The 25,356-nt window shown below is 45.3% G+C and overlaps 1 protein-coding gene across 4 annotated transcripts in view; it reads left to right on the top strand.

The window, feature by feature from the left end:
• MAPK4 (mitogen-activated protein kinase 4) overlaps positions 1 to 25,356 on the top strand; it is a 172,438-nt gene that overhangs the window by 19,454 nt on the left and 127,628 nt on the right. For 2 of the 4 annotated variants that reach the window (XM_065932742.1, XM_065932740.1), the window contains exon 2: positions 9,321 to 9,643. The exons of the other annotated variants lie outside the window; for them this stretch is intronic. The gene's annotated coding sequence lies outside the window, so the exon portion shown is untranslated. The remainder of the gene's footprint in view (positions 1 to 9,320; positions 9,644 to 25,356) is intronic. 4 annotated transcript variants of the gene reach the window in all.

Here is a 25,356-nt window from a genome sequence, read left to right on the forward strand (position 1 = left end):
GCGATTCTAATATGCAGTCAAGGTTGCAATCTACTGGGTTAGTGAGCAAAACCTGGCTACCTTGTGCATAGTAGGTTCTCAAGAAAAATGGTTCACTCTGAAATGAAAACTAGATAGAAGAATTTGTAAGAAAAGTCAGTGCTGAAAAATTGTACATTCCTTGTTCTTCGGGCCTTTCTGCAGGCCTGAATATGTGATGCAGTGATTTGGGGGGAGAGTGGGGCGTCAAAAACCTCATCAATTCAGCTCACAACCATAGCCTTTGTTGTGGCCGCCAGTGAAACTTCCAGCTGAAACTGACAGCCAAGATCTTCCTAATTGCTCTATTCCATTATATCTGCTTGTGATGGGTGGGGCGATCTGCCTGTCACACTCCTGATGTGTCCCACGTTGTGTTTTAAAGAGAAATAACCAGAAGCTGGCTTCTGTGAGATCTCAGTGCTCCAGCCCTGGATTCAGCCTGAGATGAACTCTGTCCCGGGCAGCCAGCATCTGCGAGGGCCCTCCCAGCCCACCCTGCCAGGGGTTAGGGAGAGCTCTCTGGAGCCCAGAGCACAGAGTTGCCTGGTTTCCTTTGTTCCCTAGGTGATTCCTGATTAGTCCAAGGGGTACTGGGAAGGAAGTATTTCCGCATCTGGCTGCTTTCAGCCGTGGAGAGGCTCCACCACCCTGGAAAGGGGGAGACTGCCAGGCAAGGAGTTCACCGCAGCTGCTTACAGGGCAAAATCTGAACCCTCCCTCCTGTTGGTCTTTGAAGGCTCTAGGGCACTGATGCCGAAACTCGAGTGGATCAGAATCCCCTGGAGTTGTGTTAAACTACAGATCACTGGGGCAGCTCCCAGATTTTCTGATTCGGTCGGACAGGGGTGGGGCCAGGAACTTGCATGTGTAATATAGGAGGAAGGACCCAGATGGCACCTGTGTGATTTAGCAAAAGGACGTTACTTGATTGCTGCAAATTTACCTAGTGGTCACAGGATCAATTGAAATCACCTCCAACTGTAAAATTGATAGGTTAATTGATTTTTTAAAATTATGACTACGTGCTAGGCGTTGTGCAAGCCTTGTTGCTACAAGGAAGAGGAAGATGTGGTTCCTCACTGAGCAGCTTGTCTTGGGGGGTGGGTGACGCAGCAGTAAGGGGACAAGCACAGTACTGACCGCTTAGAGGGAGTGCCCGGGCTCCGTTGGGACACACATGGGCAGGGGGAGTGTGGCTCAGGGTTGGCTTCCAGGAGTAGGTGATTCTGGGGTGGGATCCTGGAGGATGACTAGGGGTCTGCCAGGTGAAGAAGGTGGGGCAGAGTTCCAGGGGCAGCATGAGCAAAGATGAGCTGGAAGATGAGCACGCCTGGTGTGGGGAGTCCCACGTGGTTTAGGGTGATTGATGGGGGGAGAGAGCTTAGTATGGACAGGCAGGCAGGGGCCAGATCCCGGGGATGCCTGTCTTCCACATGGAAGAGTCTGGGCTGATCCAAAAGCCAGAACGGTCACTGAGGGGTTTTAAGTAGATGAGTAACAGCATCAGCTTTGCCTGCGAGTTGGAAAATGGGCTACAGGGAGCAAGTGCCTTCAGGAGGCACGGGAGACTGTCATGGGAGTCCCCCTGGGAAGTGATGCGGCCACAGGGGACGTGACCTTTACGTCACCTGTCCTTGCATCAGCCTCTGCCTCTGCTCATGTTTCAGACACTCAGAATCATTCCCAGCGGGTGTATTAGCTGATTTCTATAGTGTCTGCTGTGTGTGCTTTTAGAGTGGAACCAGGCAATCAGTCTTGTGCTTCTGCTATAGAGATGCTGTGTTTAAAGGAAAATTAAGTTAAAGTGAACGTCAAGGGCAACTTTGGAACAGGTGAGCCCTGCATGAAGGGCCTGTGTGGAAGGGGTCGGACATTTCCACCTGTTTAGTCTGGATGAGGTCGGGGAGGTGTGGTCTCTGCATGTTGTCTGTCTGGTGTGTGTCTAAGTTTTTCCTTTATGGTTCTAGCTGGGAATCACTCTTCCCTCTCTTGCTCCCTACCTTGAGAACAGATTCCAAATCCGTGTCTTAGTGCGGCCACCTGCTGGCAGCTGTCTTCCCCCACCGCCGTGCCCTTCGGTCTGGGGACTTACCCAGGGCAGTTTCCTAATTTCCTAGTACCCTGGAGATGGCTTGAGTGCTGGGCATCATGGAGGAACAGGGATGTTCAAAGCGGATAAGACCCATGCATGCCCACCGCAGTAATTAAGGAATTGTGCATGAAGGAAACCTCACAGAGGGCTGCAGTGACCTAGTGCTTGGGTAGAGAGCAAGTTCTCATCTGTCCCTGACCCATCTTAAAAAAAAAAATCAACACTGGTGGATTCTGCTTGTGGTCCTTCATACTTCATCTGGTAATGAAAATTTGATTTGTGGTTTCCTCTCATAAGGCTCTTCAGCTCAGTGTAATTGATCCATCTCCAACAAGTGGCTCTTGAGGAAATTAATTCCTACAGGTCTCGTCAGGACCCACAGAGCCTTCCAGGGATGTTGGAGGCTCCTTCTCCCCTTTGCACCCCTTCCTCCTGCAGGTTGTGGGGTTTCTCCATCGGCTGAGTGAGGGGCTCCCTCAGGAGCTGTGAGTGGGCTGCTGCTGCGGGAGGCAGGGGTCCCCTTAAGTAGACTGATGACCTGCGTCAGTGAGCAGTCTGTGCTCTGAGGTAATGGCATCAAGATTTACAGGTCATCAGTGCCGAGGTGGCTTTGCTGCTTCACAGCAACACGGTAGATGTGAGACTTGATTGCAGAATGAATTGCTGGCAGCCCGCCTCAGATGGCAAGAGTGAGAGCAGAAAGGACTGGCGTGACCCTTGGTTGGCGTTTGCTCTGGCCACCGGATGCTGTCCAAAGAGGCACAGCCTGAGTGCCTCAGTGAGGGCTGCCCCGGGCTTTTTGCTGGTGACACGGCCAGCTGGGCTGCTTCTTGCTGGAGGGCTGCTAAAAAGGTTTGCCGAATGTCCAAGCGGATTTTCCTTGACTTTTGGCTAGTTAAGGCAGAGCTGCTTTTATCCTGATTCCATCTGCTGTTTGTCTCTGAAGGAAACTCACCATATAGTGGGCACCATCTTGGAAGTCTGTACTTAGGCCACCTGAGGGGGCTCTGCTCTCTCTCTCTCTCTTGGTGTTTACTGTCGGCCCTGCTCAGTAGACCTGCGTGCGTGCTAAGTCTATTCAGCTGTGTCTCTTTGCCACCGTATGGACCATAGCCCACCAGGCTCCTCTGTCCATGGGATTCTCCAGGTGAGAATACTGGAGTGGGTTGCCATGCCTCCCTCCAGGGGATCTTCCCAACCCAGGGATCGAACCCACATCTCTTATGTCTCCTGCCTTGGCAGATGGATCCTTTATCACTCATGCCACCTGGGAAACCCCAGTAGACCAGCACTAGAATACAAATTGTTTAATTCTCTAATGACATTGAATGTGCTAGTCAGATGCTTAATAAATCTTTTAAGTCAGGAACGTAAACATATTACTGAACGTCTTTCCTACCACCCTCTTGCTTTCCATTTTTCATCACACAGCCGCTGTTGTCTAACTGTATGCTTGATCTAGGTGCCCGAGTTCCCTTTGGCTCCGAGTCAACTTGTTATCGGAATGTGTCTGCCTTTATGCTGCTCTTGGGGCCTTTTGCCTTACACTGGCCCGGTAGGAATGCTTGAGGCATTTATTCCTCCTTCACTCTGTGAGTAATAAGGGTCATAGTCTGCATATTCATCCTGGGTCTTCTCAATGTACCAAGATGCACTAGTGTTTTTACTTAAAAAGTGAGGAAACAGGATCTATTAGTTGTCTGTTGCTGTGCAACAAATGACTCCACAATTTGAAAGCTTAAAATGGTAAGCATTTATTATCTTATAGTTGTTATGGGTCTGGAATTTGGAAGTGGCTCGGCTGAGTGCATCTAGTTTAGGGTCTCTGGTGAAGTTGTAGTCAAGATGTTGGCTGGGGTCACAGACATCTGACGACTTGCCCTGGGCGGGAGAAGGAGGGGTCAAGTTCACGTGTGGCTGTTGGCTAGAGGCCTCAGTTCCTCCCTTTGAACATAAGTTAAACCACATGAAGTATGTGGGTTCCTGGGTCTGAGCAAAGGGATGAGCAGAGGTGGCTGAGTCCATTCTCTACTAAGAACTCACCTTTTCAGGTGGGTGACGTGGAGCCTGCTCTAGAGAACTCCCGTGAGCTGTTGAGGGTGAAAAATGGTTGGGATACCCAGTTACAGAATTTAGAGTTACTCTTACAACAGTTATTGACTAGGAGACATACCAGTACAGTCACTGCGGGCAAGTGCTTCTATATATTCCTGGGAATATGAAGCTCATTTTTCATCTAAATCTTTACTTTGGGGATGGGATTGCCACCTGGTGGTGACACCCTTAAATTGCAGGGTTTTTTGAGACATGCACCCTGGTGGCTCAGTTGGTAAAGAATCTGCCTGCCCTACAGGAGACCCAGGTTCTTTGCCTGGGTTGGGAAGATCCCTTGGAGAAGGGAATGCCTACTCACTCCAGTATTCTTGCCTAGAGAATTCAATGGACAGAGGAGCCTGGTGGACTAGTCCTTGGGGTTGCAAAGAGTCAAACCCAACTGGGTGACTGACACTTTCACTTTATATCTTTTAAAATGTTTTCAATTTGAAAAGATAGTTGTGAAATGACAGCTTGGAGAAAATTTGCATCATACCTTTCAAAGCTCATTTAATAAACTCTACCTCACTTGGCTACGACAAAAATTCTGTAGAGTAAATAGAACAGGCGTTATCATCTCTACATTATAGACGGGAAACAGGTAGTAGAGACCGAAACATTGCCCAAAGCTCGGAGTAAGTCAGTAGACCAAGAGTGAGGGCTGGAACTCAGGCCTCCAGGTCTACACCAGCAGAGCTGGTGGCAGATGCTCCTGAAGAGGGTTTATTAAGTAAAGTGGGAAGAAGGGGCGCATGAAAGACATTTCACTTCCCAAACTGCTGCTGAATACAAGATTTCAGCTGTTTGCTTCACAGAAGGGCTTGCAATTCTCTGTCCACATGGCTGATGATGTCTTTTGTGTAAGTATTGCTGAGTGTTCTTTTTTTGTGGGAGAAGAGACCTCGCTGTTTCTGTTACACTGCAGCCTAACAAACCGGCCTTGTAGGCGTCCCTGGTGGCGCAGTGGTTAAAGACTCCGCTTGCCAATGCAGGAGATGCAAGAGATGCAGGTTCAATTCCTGGGTAGGGAAGATCCCCTGGAGAAGGAATGGCAACCCATAGTAGTACTCTTGTCTGGAAAACTCCATGAGGAGAGGAGCCTGGCGGGCTACAGCCCATGGGGTGGCAAAGAATTGGACGTGACTGAGCACACAGCACAAGAAACCCACCCCAAAACTTGATGTCTTCACACAATAGTGACTTATTATTTCTCATGATTGTGTGATTTGGGCAGTGCCTGGCTGGGTGATGATTCTGCTTCATGCGGCATCAAATGGGACTACTCGTTTAGCTGCTCTCAGCTGCTGACTGGGTCGTGTTGGGCCAGAAGGTCCGAGAAGGCTTCGCTCACACGCCTCACACCTTGTGTTCTTCCGATGTGATCCGTCTCCGTGTCTGGCTTGGGCTTCCTCACAGCATGCTTGTCTCAGGGTAGCCGGACTTCTTATGGAGAGGCTGGCTCCTGAGGCAGCAAGCAGCAGTTGACGGTTCTCTTGAGACCCAGGCTCCAGAGCCCCAGAGTGAGCATCATTCCCGTCACCCTCTGCTGGTTCGAGTTAGTCACACGGCCGAGCCAGACTCACAGGGAGGAGAAACGGACTCCACTTCTTGGTGTGCAGGGTAGCATGCACACGCAATGATGGGAGGAGATGCTGGTGTCCAAATTAGGACTCTATTTAGTACAATAACATTCGTGTGTCCACTTGCTAAGCAAAACTCACCGTCCGCAGGCATGAGGAAAAACTATCTGTTAAATCCACCAAGTGTGCATAAGGCATTTGTGAAAATTCAGGAATAACAAGTTCAGCCCAATGTGAAGATTAGGGGGAGGAACAGCCCTGGGACATGGGTCCTCTCTCTGCCTATTGCAGACCAGACTCTCATAGGGACTCTTTTCTGGGACTGCAGGCAGCTCCAGGAATCATGGCCTTGGTCTTAAAGATTACTTTATGTTTCAATGCTATTCTCTCAAGTCATCCCACCCTTGCCTTCTCCCACAGAGTCCAAAAGTCTGTTCTAGCGCTAAAACATGTATATTACCATATGTGAAATAGATCGCCGGTTCAGGTTTGAGACATGAGACAGGGTGTTCCGGGCCGGAGCACTGGGATGACCCTGAGGGATGGGATGGGGAGGGAGGGGGGTCCAGGATGGGGGACACATGTATACCCATGGAGGATTCATGTCAATGTATGGCAAAAACCACTACAATATTGTAAAGTAATTAGCCTCCAATTGAAATAAATTAAGTTTAAAAAATAAGACAAAAAAAAAATTATTTTTGCGTCTAACCCAAACTCAGTTCAGATAGATATTTATAAATAGAGGAAAAAACTTGGAAATATGGCCTAAAAGTTAGCTTGTTAGATGTTAGAGAAATATGAACTCTTCATGTCATAATAATGGTATGTCCAAAGCCTTTTATTTGAATCTGAATTATGGTTCAAATTTAAATATGCTCAAATATGTACTTCTCCAATTGTTTTTGTCTAGAAAATGGTCCCTCTCTCTCAGTTTTTCTGTCCATCCACCCAACCACATTCTTAGTTCCTGAGCAAGCTTTTTTGTTAGCTCTTAACTGCATTGAGAGAATAGGATACAAGAGTTCAAATTGCAATTAACAGAATTCCCAGCTGGAGCTTCTATTGTTCTGCATGGTTGTCCTCTCACCTGCAAATTTGCATTGCCATTGTATTTGTAGAGCTCTTTATTTTTTTCAGAGAGCTTTCAGATGTATTATTACATTTTAATTTTCATGGCAATATCCTAAGATAACACTGAGTAAGATTGCTCCCTTGCAGAAAGAAGGAAATAGAAGTCCAATGATGTTAACACATTATTGATTGGGTGGGGGGGGGGGGGGATTTTTGCCGAAACTAATGCCTGTGGCTGATGATTTGTTACATAAGTGCATATTGAAACTCTTCAATCAATAACATTCAGGTAACAAAAAATGTACTAATATGTCTCTGGTCAATACATTGTTACAAATTTGGTCAAGAAGTGGCAAAGCCAGACTTATTGTCCTTTTTTTCAGTGTTTTCTCCTCTATTCCACATATCCAGCTTATAATCTGTCTACCCTAATGCCCAGGGCATGGTGACCAGTCATGATGAAAGAACAGTTCTTAGGCTACGACATTTGTTAGGAGCTTTACAACAGCCTTGGTCTTGAAGTTAAGATGCAAACATATGCATCTTTAAGTAGAATTTCAGTTAATGGTGTAAAAATTTGCTTTTCACAGCCAGTGGAGGGGACAGCAGGAACGTGTTAGCCAGCCCTGATGGTGGCTTTCTCTTTGGAGGGAGATTTGAGCTCATTCATTCCTTCACGGACCTGAGCATCACATAGGACAGGAATAAGGGCAGGGTGCTCATCAGGGGCTGAAGCTCTTCCACGGTGCCCACTCGGATCTTTACTGCCCAGGAGGTGGACAGGTGAGGGCCCATTGGCAACCCTGTGGAGCCACCAGCTGGCTCAGAGCCCCACATGCAGATTCAAGAGGAAACTTTGTCAATAGCAATTAATGGGCTTTTCTGCTGTGCTAAAATTAGAGCTGAAAGATAAACATAGGTTTATCACTGGAGTGGAATAATAATGTTATGCCATATGCGAAAAGGCTAGTGTGGGTTAGTGATCCTGTTGTCCTTGGAGTTCTTTGAGACCATGTTATGAGCTGTGCAGAGATGGGGGGACCATGCATTCTGGTTGACCAGTGATAGTCTCAGTACAGTTTCTCATCCTCCTGTAATTGTTCTGTAGTATGTTTCCTTTTACTCCCAGAGCTGTTCTGTTTGGGTGATAATTATATAGCCCCCGAAGCGTGAAGCTCACGGCGCCCCAGGGAAGGTTAGTCCCTTTCCTTGACAAGCCAGTAACGTATGCAGGGAAGTGACCACACAGTGTATATTTTGTGCTTTTTATTTTATTTTTAATTAATTTTTATTGGTGTATAGTTGGTTTACAGTGTTGTGTTATCTTCTGCCATACAGCAAGGTGAATCAGCTGTATGTATACATAACATCCCTTCTTTTTGAGTTTCCTTCCAGTTTAGGTCCCCACGGGGCATTGAGTATTCCCCTGGGCTATGCAGTGGGTTCTCTTGTGTTCCCTATTTTATGCGTGCGTGTGCACTCGGTCATGTCTGACTCTTTGCGACCCCATGGGATATAGCCCGCTAGACTCCTCTGTCCATGGAATTCTCCAGGCAGAAATACTGGAGTGCATTTTCATTTCCCGCTCCAGGGGATCTTCCCGACCCAGGGATCGAACCCACATCTCTTGCGTCTCCTGCGTTGGCAGGTGGATTCTTTACCACTGGCGCCACCTGGGAATAGTATCAGTAGAAAGTGTCTGTCAATCCCAATCTCCCAATTTATCCCATGCACCCCCCACTTCCCACCCCGAGCTTTATTTTGTGCTTTAATGAACCTGTTCTCCTTGACCCTAGAAGTTGAAATAAGGGCTTTTCTCTTGATTGGCTCTTATTCTTAAAAGTGAAAATGCTTGTTGGCACAGTAACAGGCTTGACCTCTGCCGGCTTTGGATTCAGTTGAGCATATGGGAAAAGGTGTCTCTGGTTCCTCGTGGAGGCATCAGTTACATCCTCATAATAATATCCTCCGCTGTGTCGGTAACTTAGTCAATCGTTCTCACAGCAGCCCTCTTCAGTGGAACTAGAGTTAGAGAGAGAATCCCACAGCTTATTAATAATACCGCAAAAACTGGAACCAAGGCTTTTCCCACCTTTTGACTCTACATCCTTGTCTTAATCCCACCTTTTGTAGAGGCCCCCAACGGCTATATTTGACCATGTTGGCTTAAGATGTTTCTCTTAAGGCCCGGTGAAACTGAAGACCCAGTGAAAGGGGTGAAGCTGTAGCATGCCGACCTCGGTGACCGCACAGAAGGTGGTTACTCTGGAACACGCATCGTTGCTAGTTTACTCATCTCGTGTGGCCAAGGGGCACCCTCATTACACAGGCCTTCTATTTGTTTAGTGCTTTTATGGTTTGCAAGGCAATTTTCTTGCCCTGTTTGCAGCATCTGTTTGATGCATCAGACATGTAAAGCACAAGTGAGAGGTCTTACGATCATCATTTTTCCCTAACAGAGGAGGAAGGAGGCTCGGAAAGATCGAGTGGATTGCTCAAGGTGACACAGCAAGTAAAAGGCAGTGCTTGGCTCAGAGCGCGAGTATTTCTGACAGTTGACCTCCTCCTGGCCCTGCATTCCTAATTTCATGGAGATTTCCGAGCATGTGGTTAAACTCGGGAGAGAGGCTTTGACTCCAGAGCCACAGGGCTCCGAATGAGCCCCTCGTGAGAGGCTGAGCTGGAGTCTCCTCCATGAAGGACAAGCGTGGTCTCTTGACACCACACTGGTGAGAGGTGAAGTGAAGCAGCTCATTTTCAGATGAAGCCAAGTGGACAAAAGGTAAGCAGAGATGGGCAAAGGACTTAGGAAGGAGAGGGTTTTTAAGGCTTGCAGACCCTGCCTGTCATGAGGAAGAAACGGGAAAATTCTAGAGGCCCACAGAGGTTGGAGACGATAAAAAAGAAAGGCCCAGAAAAGGGTTCAAGACAGGCCAGTGGCTCCTTCCACAGGGAAACTGTTTGGTTTCTCATTTGGATCAGGGAGCACCCAAGGGGCAAGGAATTTTAGACAAATATTGTGCAAATCTATGAAGGCCAGAGCTAGAACAGAAACTGAGGGCCAGAATACTTACTTGCTCTGAGTTAGAATAATGCCTTTCCCCCTCGCCATGGACTTTGAAAGATCTCAGTAACAGAGTCAAGGCCACACCAGAGAAAGCAACCAGCTCATGTTGGGAGCAAACTCGCTGTAACTCCTCCTCTTGCTTTCTTTTCTTTTCATTTTATTTTTCTACTTTTCTGTTGTTTTCTTTCTATTTTCTGTCTCCTTTGTGTGATGGAGGGCACAGGCTGATACAGATTTCCTCATACCAGTTATAGAGGCTTTTGTCTTCAAGCAAGCTGGGAATTTACTGATGGAGTGAAGGGAGAAGAGCTGATTGGATGAGAGGAGAGGATTGTCATGCCTTTTGTACAGTTCCTAACTTTGGAAGGAGCTGACTTAGAATCCCTGGATCTTAGAACTCAAAAAAGGAACCCTAGAAACTGGGTAGTTCAACTTTTCATCAAATGCAGGTACATTCAAGTTTTCTGCAATTACATAAATTGATAGCAATTCAGAAATTTGGGAACACTTTTCAGAGAGTCAGAATTTCTAGGCATACCTCATTTTATTACCCTTTATTGCACTTTGCTGATATTGCAGTTTTTACAGATTGAAGGTTTGTGACAATCCTGCATTGTCAAATGATGGATAGCATTCTTAGCAATAAAGTATTTTTTAATTAGGGTGTATACATTGTCTTTTTTTAGTCATAATGATACTGCACACTTTGTAGTCTATAGTAGAGTGTAAATGTAACTTTTGTATGCACTGAGAAACCAATAGAAAAATAGATACTTTATTGCAATGTTCACTTTATTGCTGTGGTCTGGAAGTGAACCTGCAATATCTCCAGTGTATGCCTGTACTGTCTCAGGAAATGACCCCTTCCATCTCATTTTTTTTACCTATTGATGTTGACATAGCATCTACCATGTGCCAGACACTGATTGGTGTGGGTCCTTACTTAGTCATGGGGCTAACACAACTTTTATCCCTATTTTATAAATGAAGAAATTGAGGCAGAGAGGTTAAGTAACAGAGATAGATAGGACTGGAACCCAGGCAGTCTGACTCCATAGTCTGTGTACTTACCCACCAACTTTGCTACCTCTCTGATAAGTAATTGCTTATCAGAGTAATTACTGTTTGTTTCTTATTTTGCATCAAATTGATCCCTTGCGTCTTCTCTTCCAGGGTCTTTCATATGATTTGCATGCTCTTGGTATGTCCTCTGGTTGCATGCAGTTTCCTGCATGCAATAGATTGGTGAAAAGCACCTGAGATTTAAGATCAGACTTAAGCTGAAATCTCAGCCCCCCTGCTTACTAGCTATATAAACTTGAGCAGATGTTTTATCAGTTTTTCTCGGCAAAGGGTCCTTCATTTGTGAAATTAGACTAAATAAGCTTCCTGGGGTCATTGTAAAGATGAGCAAGGGTAGTATTCACAGTGTGAGCTCCATAAAAGATGTATGTTACTTTGTTGTAACTATCTAACTATAATAATGACATCTGTATTCATTCCTCTAAAATTGATCTGTAGAATAAAACAATCTCAAGCAAAACCTTAGCTGACTCATTTGAAGAAACTGATAGGCCAATCTAAATTTATATGAAAATGCTAAACAATAGTGAAAAAGAAGTACAAAGTTGGAGGACTCCATCTGATTTCAAGATTTACTATAAAGCTATAGTATCAAAGATAGTGTAATTCTGACATAGGAAAAACATAGATCAATGAAGCAGAATAGAGTCTAGAAATAGACTTACATGTCTACAATTAATTGATTTTTTTTACAAAAAAGCAAAGTCAAGTCAAAAGGGCTGTTTAACAGATGGCGTTGGAAAAAATGGGTGTTTGTGCGTGTGCTTAGCTGTCAGTTGTGTCTGACTCTTTGTGACCCTTTGGACTGTAGTCTGCCAGGCTCCCCTGTCCATGAGATTTCCCAGGCAAGATTAGTGGAGTGGGTTGCCATTTCCTTCTCCAGGGGATCGACCTGACCAGGGATCAAATCATGTTCCCTGTGTGTCCTGCCTTGCAGCTGGATCCTTTAGCCACGGAGCCATTGGGGAGGCCCAGAAAACAGTGGGTCTCTGTCTCTAAAGAAAAGGAACCTTGACCCCAACTCCACTGTACACATTGAAACTGATGTTAGATCATAGACTTAATGTGAAAGCGAGACATAAAACTTCAAGAAGACAATGCAGGAGACTAAGAATTGTGATTAGTCAGAGATTGAGACACAAGAAACATTAACCATAAAAGGAAAAAAGATATATTGAACTTCATCAAAACTGGATATTTTTGTTCCTGAAGAAATATTATTAATATTATTATAAGAAATATTATTAGAAATAATATATAAGAAATAATGTATTATTATTTATTATAATATAAATAATATACAAGAAATATTACTAATAAAATGAGCAGACTATCTTATGACTGGGAAGAACTATTTACAACACATATAAATAAGGGTGTGCTTGCTTATTTGTTGCATCATGTCTGCCTCTTTGTGACCTCTGGCCATGGGCTTTTCCAGGTGAGGATACTGTAGAGGGTTGCCATTTCCTCCTCCAGGGGATATTTCTGACCCAGGGGTCAGACCCACTTCTCCTGTGTCTCCTGCATTGGCAGGCAGATTCTTTTCCACTGTGCCACCTAGGAAGCCCATATAAATAAGACTTAGTTAAAGTGTAATAAACAACTCCTACAAATCAATAATGAGACAAATAACCCAATGAAAAACATGCACAACAGATTTGAACAGAATAAGATATGCAAAACCCAGTGAAGAGCTTGCATCATTTGTCATAAGGGAAATGCAAATTAAATGAGATGCTATTCATGATTGCTAGAATAACAAAAATCAGAAAAGCTGGGAATATCAAATGTTGGGAAGAAAATGGAGCAACTGAGATGCTTATACAATACTGCTGGGTGTGTTAAATGATATAATCAACTTGGAGAACTGTTTGTAAGTTGTTATAAAGTCAATATACATCTATGACCCAGCTGTTTCGCTCTTATCAATAGATCTTTATACAGGAGAAATGAAAACATATGTCCATAAAAAGACTTATATGAGAATGTCTGTAGCAGCTTTATTCATAATAGTCCCAAACTGGAATCAACCCAAGAGCTCATCAACAGGGAATGAATGAATAAATTGTGTTATGATCATGGAAAAGGGAATAATACTCAGCAATAAGAAAGAGTGAAATACTGATGTACACAACAGAGTCTCAAAAACAAAATAGTGAGTGGAGGGAAAAACCAGAAAGAAAGAATACTTCCTAAATTATTGATGTGAAGTTCAGGAACAGATAAGACTAATAGTCTGTGATAGAAATTAGAACAGTGTTTGCCTTTATCAGGAGTGGGTGGGAATTGACTGGAAGGGGCTGAGAGGAAATTTTCTAGGGGGAAGAAACATTCTGTTTCTTGCTTGGGGTGATGGTTATATAGGTGGACATAGTCATGAGGACTTGTTATATACTTAAGCACTGTATAAATTCTACCTAAACACTTTAGAACAATCAAGCTATCTGAAATTGAATATGCTAATGATTTAAAGAGTAGCAGGTGCTTTTATTTCCATGGTTTATACTTTCTACTTCTATTAATGTGGCCTGAGATGGCATTTACTTTTTTCTTTTTAAGCAGCAACTTCATTATACTCTTGCCATTTATGGAATTTGTGGCTAATGAAAACTACCAAGTCTCTCTTTCTTTCAAGCTTGAATCACTACCAAGCAGTGCTCCTTTCTGAAATGCCTTTTTTTGTTTATCTAAGTGGGTCTACAGGTAGCTTTTGAAGGAGTAAGTGGAACTTAGATAAACAAAGGAGATCTTTCAGAAGATGGAGTAATGCTGTAAATCATAACAATAACTTAAAATGAGGTCCAGCTGACTGCTGGGCATTCTCTGGGGCTTTACACACATTTGCCAATTTAACTCTCAGAACAACTCTGTGGGAGAAAGTGAAAGTGCTAGTCCCTCAGTCATGTCCAACTCTGTGCCCCCATGGACTGTAGCCCGCCAGGCTCCTCTGTCCGTGGAATTCTCCAGGCAAGAATACTGGAGTGGGTAGCCATTCCCTTCTCCCGACCCGGGGATTGAACCTGAGTCTGCTGCACTGCAGGTGGATTCATTACTGTCTGAGCCTCCAGGGAAGCCCCTCTCTGGGAGAGATGTTACTGTTATGCCCTTTTCATGGGATGGGGTGATCTGAGACACAGTGGGAGTAAACGACTTCTGGTCCAAGGTCACGTGGTCAGTAAGAGATGGAGCTGGAATTCACATCCTGGTAGCTCTGATGCCCCAAACTCTGCTCTTAGCTCCTGGGCTAGGAGCACTCTACCTGACCCCGGGTTTGCTTCTGCTTGATATTCTGACACTTTGTTTTGACCTGTTCTGTCTCTGTTTAATCTTCTTGGAATAGCTCAATCTAGGTTTACTTCCCTGAGCACTTCACGAATTCCTTACATGACTCTTGTGGGAGAACCTGTCTGTGAAGGGGCAGCTGAACACAGTGAGGGAAAAATGTCCCTTGTGATCTCCAGACCTTATTCCAAGCCCAGCCTTCACAGTCTTTCTCCACACACCCAAGTTCAAAGAATTCCTTAAATACCATCAATTAGCCCTGAAGGTGCATGCTACTTTCTACATATCTAACCATCAGTTACATAAAGTCAGATCGGGATACACTGCCAGGTAGCAACTCATGCCTGAAAGGAAGAGAGACTTGGCAGTTATCATTAGCCACAAATTCCATAAATGGCAAGAGTGTGATGACGCTGCTTACAAAAAAATAAAAGTGAAATCAAACTCAAACTACATTAATAGAAATAGAATGGCAAAGAGTCAGACACAACTGAGTGACTGAGCATGCACACACATTCAGAATATGGAATAATAGTCCCAAAGCACTCGCCCCAGCTTAGAATAAATCTTAATGTACTCAATTTCAGATGTCATTATTATTACATTTTAACATTTAGGAAGATTTTACACAGATATCAAGTGTTTAGTTTAATGAATGTGCTAAGTCACTTCAGTTGTGTCCAACTCTTTGTGACCCTATGGACTGTAGCCTGCTAGGCTCCTCTGTCCATGGGATTTTCTAGGCAAGGATATTGGAATGGGTTGCCATGCCCTTCTCCAGGGGATCTTCCTGACCCAGGGATCATTAAGCCCAGTTTACTGACTATGTCCACCCATATAACCATCACCACAATCAAGATACAGGATATTCCTGTTATCCCCAAAAGTTTCCTCATTTCCCTGTCTTAAGTCAATTCCCACTCATCCTCACCAAAAACATATTTTGATCCAGAGGGCAGAGGTCTCCTGGACCAGACTGGAATTTTTGTTTACTAACATTTACCAAGCACTTTGTATGGTCACAGACCCAGGGGAAGCATCCCTTGGAAAGGGGTGTCATATACTGGAAGTGGTTTGTTGCAGGGGCAGATTTGATCTTACCAGCTGGGAACACTGCTGTCCACAACTCACAGCCAATCTTGGAGGACACTCACCTATGCTAAAATCATGACCCTGTCCTGCTCATTTTCCTTCTAGACCGGTGGTCCCAGGGAGTCCTGCTAGATGAAAGCATAGGCTTCTGGTTTTTCATGCCAAAGGATGCATTGAATTGCCTAGAAAGCTCCAGTTGGTGAGATACAAGTCTTATTTAGACCTTTTAATGATCTGCTTTCTTAATAGACTATGTCAAATTGGCCTTAAACTCAGTCAGAAAGAAGACATGAGATTATGTTGGGCCAGGAGGCACTCACAGGACACAGGGAGATGTGTTTGGGAGAGATGTGTAGGCAGGGCTCCCCAACGCCTGGGCCACAGCCCAGTGCAGGACCAGTTCAGGCCCATGGTCTGCTAGGAACTGGGCTTCACAGCAGGATGTGAGTGGTTGGTGAGTGAGTGAAGCGTCATCTGTATTTACAGGAGCTCCCCATCACTTGCATTACCACTTGAACTCCATAATTCTGCTGATCAGAATTACCATCTCATCAGCAGTGGCATTAGATTCTCATATGGGTGCAAGCCTACTGTGAACTGTGAGTGCAAGCGATCATGTAGGTGGCATGCTCCTTATGAGAATCATCCCTAAATCACCACACACACACACCCCACCCCCGCCCCAGCCGCCCTGATTTGTGGGAAAATTTTCTTCCACGAAACTGATCCCTGGTGCCAAACAGGTTGGGGACTGCTGGCCTAGTGCGTGTGCTTGATAAAGAAGGCATACCTCAGTTTTCCTGGGAAATTCATCATAGGTCAGCTCTGCGTATACACTTAGTTTCTCTGGGCTGCAAAGTCCTCAACTGAAAATTGGGATTAATGTGGTGTCTCTATCTCAAGATTATAGGTAAAGGGTAAGTGAGCTATGAAGTGGTTAGAGGTCTGAAAGTGTATAAAAGCAGTGTGACATTAGGGAACTTGGTCTGTAAAAGCCATCACTATGGCTCCTTGAAGAAGCTGAGCTAGTAGAAAACCAAAACAATACAATTGTTGGGCTTGAGGCTGTAAAACAACTTTTTCAGCCCCTGTGTATTTGAAAATTTATCCTTTGTCATTCATCCTTTAAGACTCCCTCCCCTCACAGCCAAAACCCTGAGAAATGTTAGACTCTGAAACTCGATCTAAATCGAGTCAACTGAATTTAATATTAAATATCTACTGTGTGCCAAGCACTGTGAAGTTTATAAAAATGAGTAAGAAATAGCTCCTGCCTTCCAGCAATTTACAACTTGGTCAGATCCTTTACACAAGGAGAAGAATCTCAAGGAAATCATGCCCCTCTCTTTTACTCACTAACTAACACGGTTACCGGTCTTCTTACTAGTTCATCTTGATTTGTCCGAGTCTCTGCTTTGTCACACATTAAATGATTCCAGAGTTTCCTTTCTACAATGAAGAATGGCCTAGCCAAGAAAAAAATCCTTTCCTGGACTTCTAAGACAGGCCCAAAATAAATTACTCTTATCTTTTGAAAGAGACATAAATAAACTTGCGGTTATTGTGTTCTCAATTTATGGATGGTTTTTGTTTTAAAAGTTTCCACACACCTTTATCTTCATCATTCATACCCTGAGCTCTCTTCTTCTTCTTTTATTTATTTTTTTTAACTAAGTGCCACACTTTATCTGCATTTCACCAGCTTTTCCATCCATTAATGTCCTCTCCCGTTCCAGTCTTGAGCCAGTCTAGAGTAAGGCAGCACACTTAGTTGTTTTGCCTTTCCAGTCTCCCCTGGTCTGTGATAACTTCTCCACCATCCCATGTTTGTTCATGACCTTGGCAGTCTTGAGGAGTACTGGTTCAGTGTCCTGTCCCCCAGTCTGGGTTTATCTGACGTTCTTCTCACGATCAGGCTAGGGTTATAGGTTTTTGGAAAGAACCCTACAGAGGCGAAGTGACCTTCTTGTCACATCATCTCGAGGTGCAGGGCATTCACAGACAGCACTGATGATGTTAGCGGTGATTGAGGAGGTGTTTCCCACGGTTTCTTCCGCCATAGAAAGCTACTCTTTTCCCCTTTGTATACTCTCTTCTTAGGAAGTGGGCCATTCAGTCTAGCACACTGTAAGAGTTACCTCCTGCAGCAGAGTATCTACATATATTATTTGGGTGAATTTTTTGTTTGTTTTTAAAAAATTTTTTTGGCATATAGTTGCTTTGCAATGTCGTGTTAGTTTCTACTGTGCCGCAAAGTGAATCAGCTGTATGTTTACACACATCACTTCATGGCAAGTAGATGGGGAGACAATGGAAACAGTGACAGACTTTATTTTCTTGGGCTCCAAAATCACTGCAGATGGTGACGGCAGCCATGAAATTAAAAGTCGTTTGCTCCTTGGAAGAAAAGCTATGACCAACCTAGACAGCATATTAAAACGCAGAGACATTACCTAGCCAACAAAGGTTTAGTCAAAGCTATGGTTTTTCCAGTGGTCATATATGGATGTGAGAGTTGGGCCATAAAGAAGACTGAGCGTTGAAGAACTGATGCTTTTGAACTGTGGTGTTGGAGAACACTCTTGAGAGTTCCTTGGACAGCGAGGAGATCAAATCAGTCAATTCTAAAGGAAATCAATCCTGAATATTCATTGGAAGGACTGATGCTGAAGCTACAATACTTTGGCCACCTGATACAAAGATCTGACTCATTTGAAAAGACTGTGATACTGGGAAAGATTGAGGGCAAGAGGAGAAGGGGACAACAGAGGACGAGATAGTTGGATGGTATCACCGCCTCAGTGGACATGAGTTTGAGTAAACTCCAGGAGTTGGTGATGGACAGGGAGGCCTGGCGTGCCGCGGTCCATGGGGTCACAAAGAGTCGGACATGACTGAGTTATTGAACAACAAAAATACATATATCCCCTCTTTTTTGGATTTCCTTCCCATTTTGGTTGCCACAGAACACTGGATAGAGTTCCCTGTGCTATATACCAGGTTCTCATTAGTTATCTATTTTACATAGTTATCAATAATGTATATGTATCAGTCCCAGTCTCCCTATTGGGTGAAGTTTCTTGAATAGAATTATTATTCAGCCTCTACCACAGTACATTTCAACCTTATACTACGTTTCATCCTTGCTCTTTGCTTTGAGAACATTAGCTAATTAATCCTAATTAGCCATTATAGCAGAATCTCACTAATTCTCATTTCACTGATCTGTACATAGAACAATTTTTCCAAAAACCCATCTGTCTTCACTTCTAAGCTGAGATGTATGTCAAGGAAGTCTACGTCTATGAGTGTGTTTCTAAAGGGCTTATCTGCAGAGTCTCAGCATGGGTAACTCTCCGCAGATATTTTACTCATTATTTTCTACTTTCCTGTGAAGCATTATCCTAAGTCATTTCAAAGAATATGTTCATGAAAATAGCCTTGGATTTTAATCTGTTTATTATATTATGAACTCAAAACGGAGCACCTTTTTCTAAGGAGTGCAAAGCCGATTATGACATTAATTATGTAATATCTTCACTCTCAAAACAACGCAGTCTCTTTATGACTTGGTTTCTAATAGAACACAGTTTGGTTTAGGATGAATCTGTCTTGGATTCTGTCTAGTAGAAGGTATTGTATTTGGTGCTTAAATATATCGCCTTGTATATTATAATTATTTTCCATGTATATTCACCTGTGCATTTCCTCAATCGTACCCTAAATGTTTTAAAGGTGTATTTTGTGACTTATAGCTTTGTCTCCTGTAGTGATCGGCTGATTGTCTATGCAGCACCCATTTATGCCTTGCCTTCTACCCAATAGAACCCCAGTTTATTCAGGTACCCTCTGCCCCTCCTCAGCCAGGCACCTCAGGAGAAACTGACCAGTCCTTAGCTCCAAGAGTGGACCTGATTTGTTTAAGGACATTCATCTTTCTGACTTATGATCAGCTTAGGATGTACACATGACCCCAAATAGGCCATGAGAGAGCTTGCTGGGAGCTTCTGATAAAAACTTCCTCCCATTAAAAAAAAAAAGAAAAAGCTACAGGGGGATGTGAGTTGGTCCCTTTGCCTATGGACATCTTCATTTGTACCTGTGAAGATCAGAGATGCGGGAGCCTCCTCCCCGCTCCAGTGGGAGCACAAAGCTGGAAGAATCTCAGGCAAAGGCTGGGGTCTGCGTCATGGGTCTGTGCCTTTCAGTCTTGTGAAACAACAGATGTGCTTATGCTGTTTAAGCCACTTTGAGATAAGTTTCTCATTACTTGCATCCAAAGGCATCCTGAATAATATATAATAATGTATCCTAAATACATTGTGTGTTTATGGATAATGCAGAATTATCCATAAATATTTTTTCCTGATTGATTTTAGTGACACAGGTCCTCTTTGGAAAAGGAGATTATGATTGAACAAGAAACTCTAGTTCACTTTGGGAAAGTCATTTCAAACCAGTTAGAAATTTTTAAAGAATATGTAGTATTTGGTCCTAATCAGTGTTTTTTTCCCCCATAAACTTATTCATTACATGATAGTTCAAACTTGACATTGTTCATGTTTGATGCTATGAAATAAAATATTTGAGGTGGAGTGGACCGATCTGTTCTGTGCTGGTGTGCCTGCAGTGTGGAGCTGGTGTAAGTAATCTTGATCCGTCACCTCCTCCGAAACCCCTGCAGCTCTCTCCTCCAAAAGTTGTTTGCTCTCAGTCCCTTCTGCCCTTCCACGTGGCATCCTTTCTCTCCCTTTCTTCAGACAATCCTCTTGTGGGCAGATGTCCACAGAGCTGTCTTCCTGGAGGCAGGGTTAGTTTCAGCCTCTCTGTCTTGGGAATAGGACACACCCTTCACTAGTGTCCACCCTGATTTCCTGGAGATCCTATTTGCTGTTTCATGGCATTAACTTTTATTCATCAAGGCTCTGCAAGCTGACACCTAATAGGAATTCAGTTCAGTTCAGTCCCTCAGTTGTGTCCGATTCTTTGCGACCCCCGTGGGCTGCAGCATGCCAGACTTTGCTGTCCATCACCAACACCAAGTTGGAGTTTGCTCAAACTCATGTCCATCAAGTCGGTGATGCCATCCAACCATCTCATCCTCTGTCTTCCCCTTCTCCTCCTGCCTTCAGTCTTTCCCAGCATCAGGGTCTTTTCCTGGAATTTAGGCCCAGGACTATTGTTTCTCACCTTTCCCTATAGTTGCTTGGTCACCAGGCACATTCTCCACTCTACTCATCTTCCTTGGTCTTGCCTGATGCCTCCACAGCAGCTCACTGTAGGGGTTTACGAGGAGATTTCTCTCCACCTCCACGGACACATCAGTTTGTTTTCCCTCCATCCTCAGGGAAAGAGCCATTAATTGAGTATCTTAAGCCTTAGCCCAGTAAGTAAATTTCTTTTTTCTCTCCAACCAACTGCATGGTATTTCCCAGCTGGTATAATTCACCTCTAGCCCCCTGTATTTTTATACCATGTTTCTTGCATTATCTTCCTTGGAATATAGTCCCCTAAGATGCTCTGTAGAAAAATGGTTCCATAGACTGAGTAACTTGAAAAATGCCACAGACCTTCTCAGTGAGTCTCCAAACATTTTGAAAGAAAGCATTAGTCACTTAGTCATGTCCAACTCTGCAACCCCATGGACTGTAGCCCACCCGGCTCCTCTGCCCATGGGATTCTCCGGGCAGGAATACTGGAGTGGGTAGCCATTCCCTCCTCCAGGGGATCCTCCTGACCCAGGGAACGAACCCAAGTCTTCTGCACTGCAGGCAGATTCTTGACCATCTGAGCCTCCAGGGAGCCCTGGTTCCATACAGTATAGTTCCCAATGACCCTGGATAAAGACTAAAAACAAGTGCTTAGCTTATATGATGAACTTACGTGACCGTAACGCCCCTCAACCCCCTTTTCCCTTGGTACCTCCCTCCCCAGTTTATTGGGTAGCCGGTGGATCCCCCTGAGTAGAACTTAGAATTCCCTGAACCTGTTTGAGCTCTGCCACCTCCAAGCCCTGGCTCCGGGGCTTCCTTACCCAGAATACCTCCCTCCCGATCTCTGCCGTAGGATGGCCAGCCCCCCACCCTACCCCCAGAGCCTGGTGCACAGGAGTGTCTGTGTGATAGCTTACTCTCAAATATTTCCATATAAAAACTGCAGCAGGAGTGTGGACACAGTTTAACTCCAGTCCACCTGCCCGTGCTAAGTGCCTAATATTTGAGATGCCCTAATCAGGAACCAACATTCTAGAGATAGGTACCCAGCATCCCAGGCGTACCTGGTGTCTATCCCCGGGGGCTAATTAGCATAGGATGTTTGATAATGATTCTTCATGGAGGTACTGAACGGTGTTCAAGATCAGTGATCAGTTGGAAAGATTGTTGAGGTCACGCCTCCTGTGTGAGGAAGGGTGAATCCCCGGGCCCAGGAGTTGGGTGCCCTGAGGGTCCTGAGATCCCTGTTTTGTGGAGGACCCTGGCTGCCTGTGTTCGAAACAGCCTCCTGGAAAACAAGGTGCTGGCCTCGGTGTCGGGGGGCCAAGCTGGGGCCTTCCTGAGCTGTCGGCACTATTCACGTGACTGTGTTTGCAGGCCAGCCAAGAAATGTTAACCAGTCAGCTGAATTTCACCAAAGACTCGCTTCAGTTGTATCATACTAGCTGGTAGGGAGGTGGTGGAGATGGTTTCAGCTCAGTCGCTCAGTCATGTCCGACTCTTTGCAACCCCATGGACTGCAGCTCGCCAAGCTTCCCTTCACCATCTCCGGAAGTTTGCTCAAACTCATGCCCATCGAGTCGGTGATGACATCTGCTGAGTTACCAGAACAGTCTCGCAGACAGTTTGTGCAGTCAGCAGAGGGGTCAGTCCCCGCAGGTTACAGCAAGCTCAGACCCACCCCTCACCCCTCTGGTGCTGGAACTGGACATGATGCTGAGCCAGGCAAGGAGTCATCAGCTGCCCCAAGCTTTGTAGTCAATGGGCTGTCGTTTCCTACATCTCCTTTGTCCCCCTTAGTAAATGCATCTGCATCAGGGACCTGTAAGCCTGGACACTGACATCTCTCCTCTATGACCACAAAGAGGGGACCTTTGCACTCGACAACCACTCACAAGTTCCTGCAGGAGCCCTGCCCTCCATGTCTTCTGCTCCACCCCCCATCACTCTGAGGGTTCTGTAGGAGCCTGTAGTGGCATCCCTCCCAGAACCCAGTCCTCCACCCCAGGCTCTTGTGTTCAGTCTTATCTTCGCTGTGCCTCAAGAGTCCATACTGGGAAAACGGGTATAATAACAGGATCCCTTTCATGGGCCTGTTGCAGGGAAACGAGCTCACACATGCACAGGTCCTGGAGCACTCGCTGCCCAGCTCACTGTACACTGTGCCTGTTCATCCTTCCTTTCCTTTCCCCTCCTTGCTCCCTTCCTTCCCCCCTCTCTCTCTTTCTCCCTCTCCCCTTTTCTCCCTCACTCCTCTTGCCTTTCCTTCCTGTATTTTCTTTCTTCCTCCCTCCTTTCCTTCTTTCTTTCTTTATTCTTAATTATTAAAACTTTTTCTTAACACTTGGACTTGTTACACTGGTGAGGAATGAATGAGTTGTATTCCTCCTTGGAAGTTTGGATCAGACTTCTATTAAACATCTATCTATGAAACAAGATAGATGTCACCAAGACCTTGTACTAACGTTCAGTTCTTTACTCAGAAAACAGTCCTTTAGGTCAGCCCTTACTTAATCTTATTTGCTCTTGGTTTGCATGGAGTTCTAATAAGCTTGATTTGTTTTGCAACTTCATAGAAGATTAGAAAAGGCACATTGGAAGGAATTTGTGGCTGGCGTCCTCAAAGCAGCAAGAAGCGACTGCTGAAAGTGAAGGAAGAGGCATATAAATATAAAATCAGACAAAAGAACTTTTAAATTCTGGAATCTTTGGGGGTAGAAACAAACCCAGAATAGCCCCATACCTCAGTAGTTCTTGAATGGTGTCATTGTTTTAAAAGCCCACTGGAATGGTTGATGCTTGTAATGATGGCCCTGAATGATTGAGATGATTCAATGATTTTTAGCTTGCTTTGTTTAAAGAGGCCGGAAAGAATGTGACAAGCTTTGGAACTTTCAGCAAAGGGGTAAATGTTCGTTTTGATGCTGAGAGTGAGAAATCATCATTTTATTTGTTAAGGAGATTTGTATAACATATCCAGGGCCCCGATCATGCTGGATAAATGAGGCATCACTTTACATAGTTATGGCTGTTAATGTTTGTTAAAATATCCCCTAATTCATGAGATACAAGCTTGGTTACACTACTAGAGAAACAACCTCCAAATCTGACTCCTGCCAGATCTGAAGGAGTTTTATAGACACACGTGAGAACACAGAGCGTGGAGGATAATAGATCTGAGGAAGAGGCTGAAGCCTGTAAATAAAGCAGCCCTTTCCTAATTTCTATTTTTAACTTCTGCTTTCTGTCTTTCCCTAGAAGGCCTTATCCACTGTTATGTTTTGCTAAGTTGGGAACAGATGTATTTTAGAGGTACCAGGGAAAGGCCTGTGGAATATTTTGCTTTGGCTGCAAAGACTTTCCTGGTCACCAAGTTTTGCCTTGGCCTTTTGGGAGCAGCTTGTCTCAAGGGTAGAGGGCCCAGAGTGGGGGTTTTGCCCCACCAGTGACTCAGACCTGACCCAGTCTGGGTTAAATACTCGGGTTAAATAGGTAAGGGATTTGAAGGTCTGTGACAGATGATATAGAAAGAGACAGAGCTTGAAATTGCTGAACGCGCTCCCCACTGAGGAGGAGGATGGTAATTACTTTCTGACATCATTGCCATGGCCGTTACCTTACATGGAGCTCTTACCACGTGCCAGGCACCGTGCACAGATCAACACTTCTGCTCAGCTGCTCTCAACCCCATAAGGTCGGCACTTTGTAGAATGAGGAGACTGAGGCTCAGGGAGGCTTAGTGACTTAGCCAAAGTCACACAGCCCAGAAGAGAAGGAACCGAAGTTGAGATCCAGATCTGTCTGCCTCTGGACAGATGGCAAGGCTGTGCTTTTAATGACGAGGTGAGCACCTGGGGACACCCCTCCCCCCGGGACCAGCCCGACCTGGGTCTTGGTGTACAGAGAGGGGCCAGGAGAGGGCTCCTGGGAGGATGCAAGTTCTGCTCGAGAGAGACATGCCAGGGATGAAGGTACGCAGCCATTTGGATGGGGCCTCAGGCCCACTGCCTGGTCTTAACCCTCCTTGTGGAGTGGGCCCTGTGTTCTAGGATCAGAGCAACACACAGGAACCGCCGGGGTGTCCCTCCCACCGCCCGGGGGACGCTCTCTGTGCCCCGGCCCCCACGGCCAATGTGCCCCGACGCAGGGCCTTGTTCAGGGTCACCTCTGACTGGGCAGCTCCACTGCTGATCTCCTTAGGTTTTCAGTTCAGACCTCGCCTTGTTTTCGTGGGGGATGTCTCCCAGGAGGTAGAGAGGAAGAGCATCGGCCCTGCAAACTTCCTTCCGGAGGCTGGGCCCCCAGGCAGGATGCCTGCTCTCCTGGGGTCCGGCCCTCTGTCCCCCTTCTCTTCAGCTGACTTGACTGCTGCCCCGCTTGCCCGGGGAACACGGCAGCTTCTGTCCATGGGCTCAGCCTGAACCCAGTTCCTCAGGATCCTCTTGTCCATTCGTGAGCGGCAGTCAGAGGGGAAGGTCAGGGAAAGGGCCACGACCTCAAAGGGCAGGAGAGGTCTGCGCCAACCATTGCTTCATCCTGGTGCTCTGCAAGATGTCCCGAAACACAGGGCTTTCTGGGCTGCAGCGGGAAGTGAGGGCCTGGGTTTCTCATGGGGGAAGCTGGGAACAGGTATCCTGGTAACACAGGAGCACTTGCAGAGGACTGGCCTCTGCCCTGGTGTCAGATGGACGTGGGGAGAAGGCCCCGTCCCTGGCTGTGTAGCCGTGGACATTTTCTTAATTTCTGAGGGAGATT

Source organism: Muntiacus reevesi, chromosome 4 (genome assembly GCF_963930625.1).
Source record: "Muntiacus reevesi chromosome 4, mMunRee1.1, whole genome shotgun sequence".
Classification (NCBI taxonomy): Eukaryota; Metazoa; Chordata; class Mammalia; order Artiodactyla; family Cervidae; genus Muntiacus; species Muntiacus reevesi.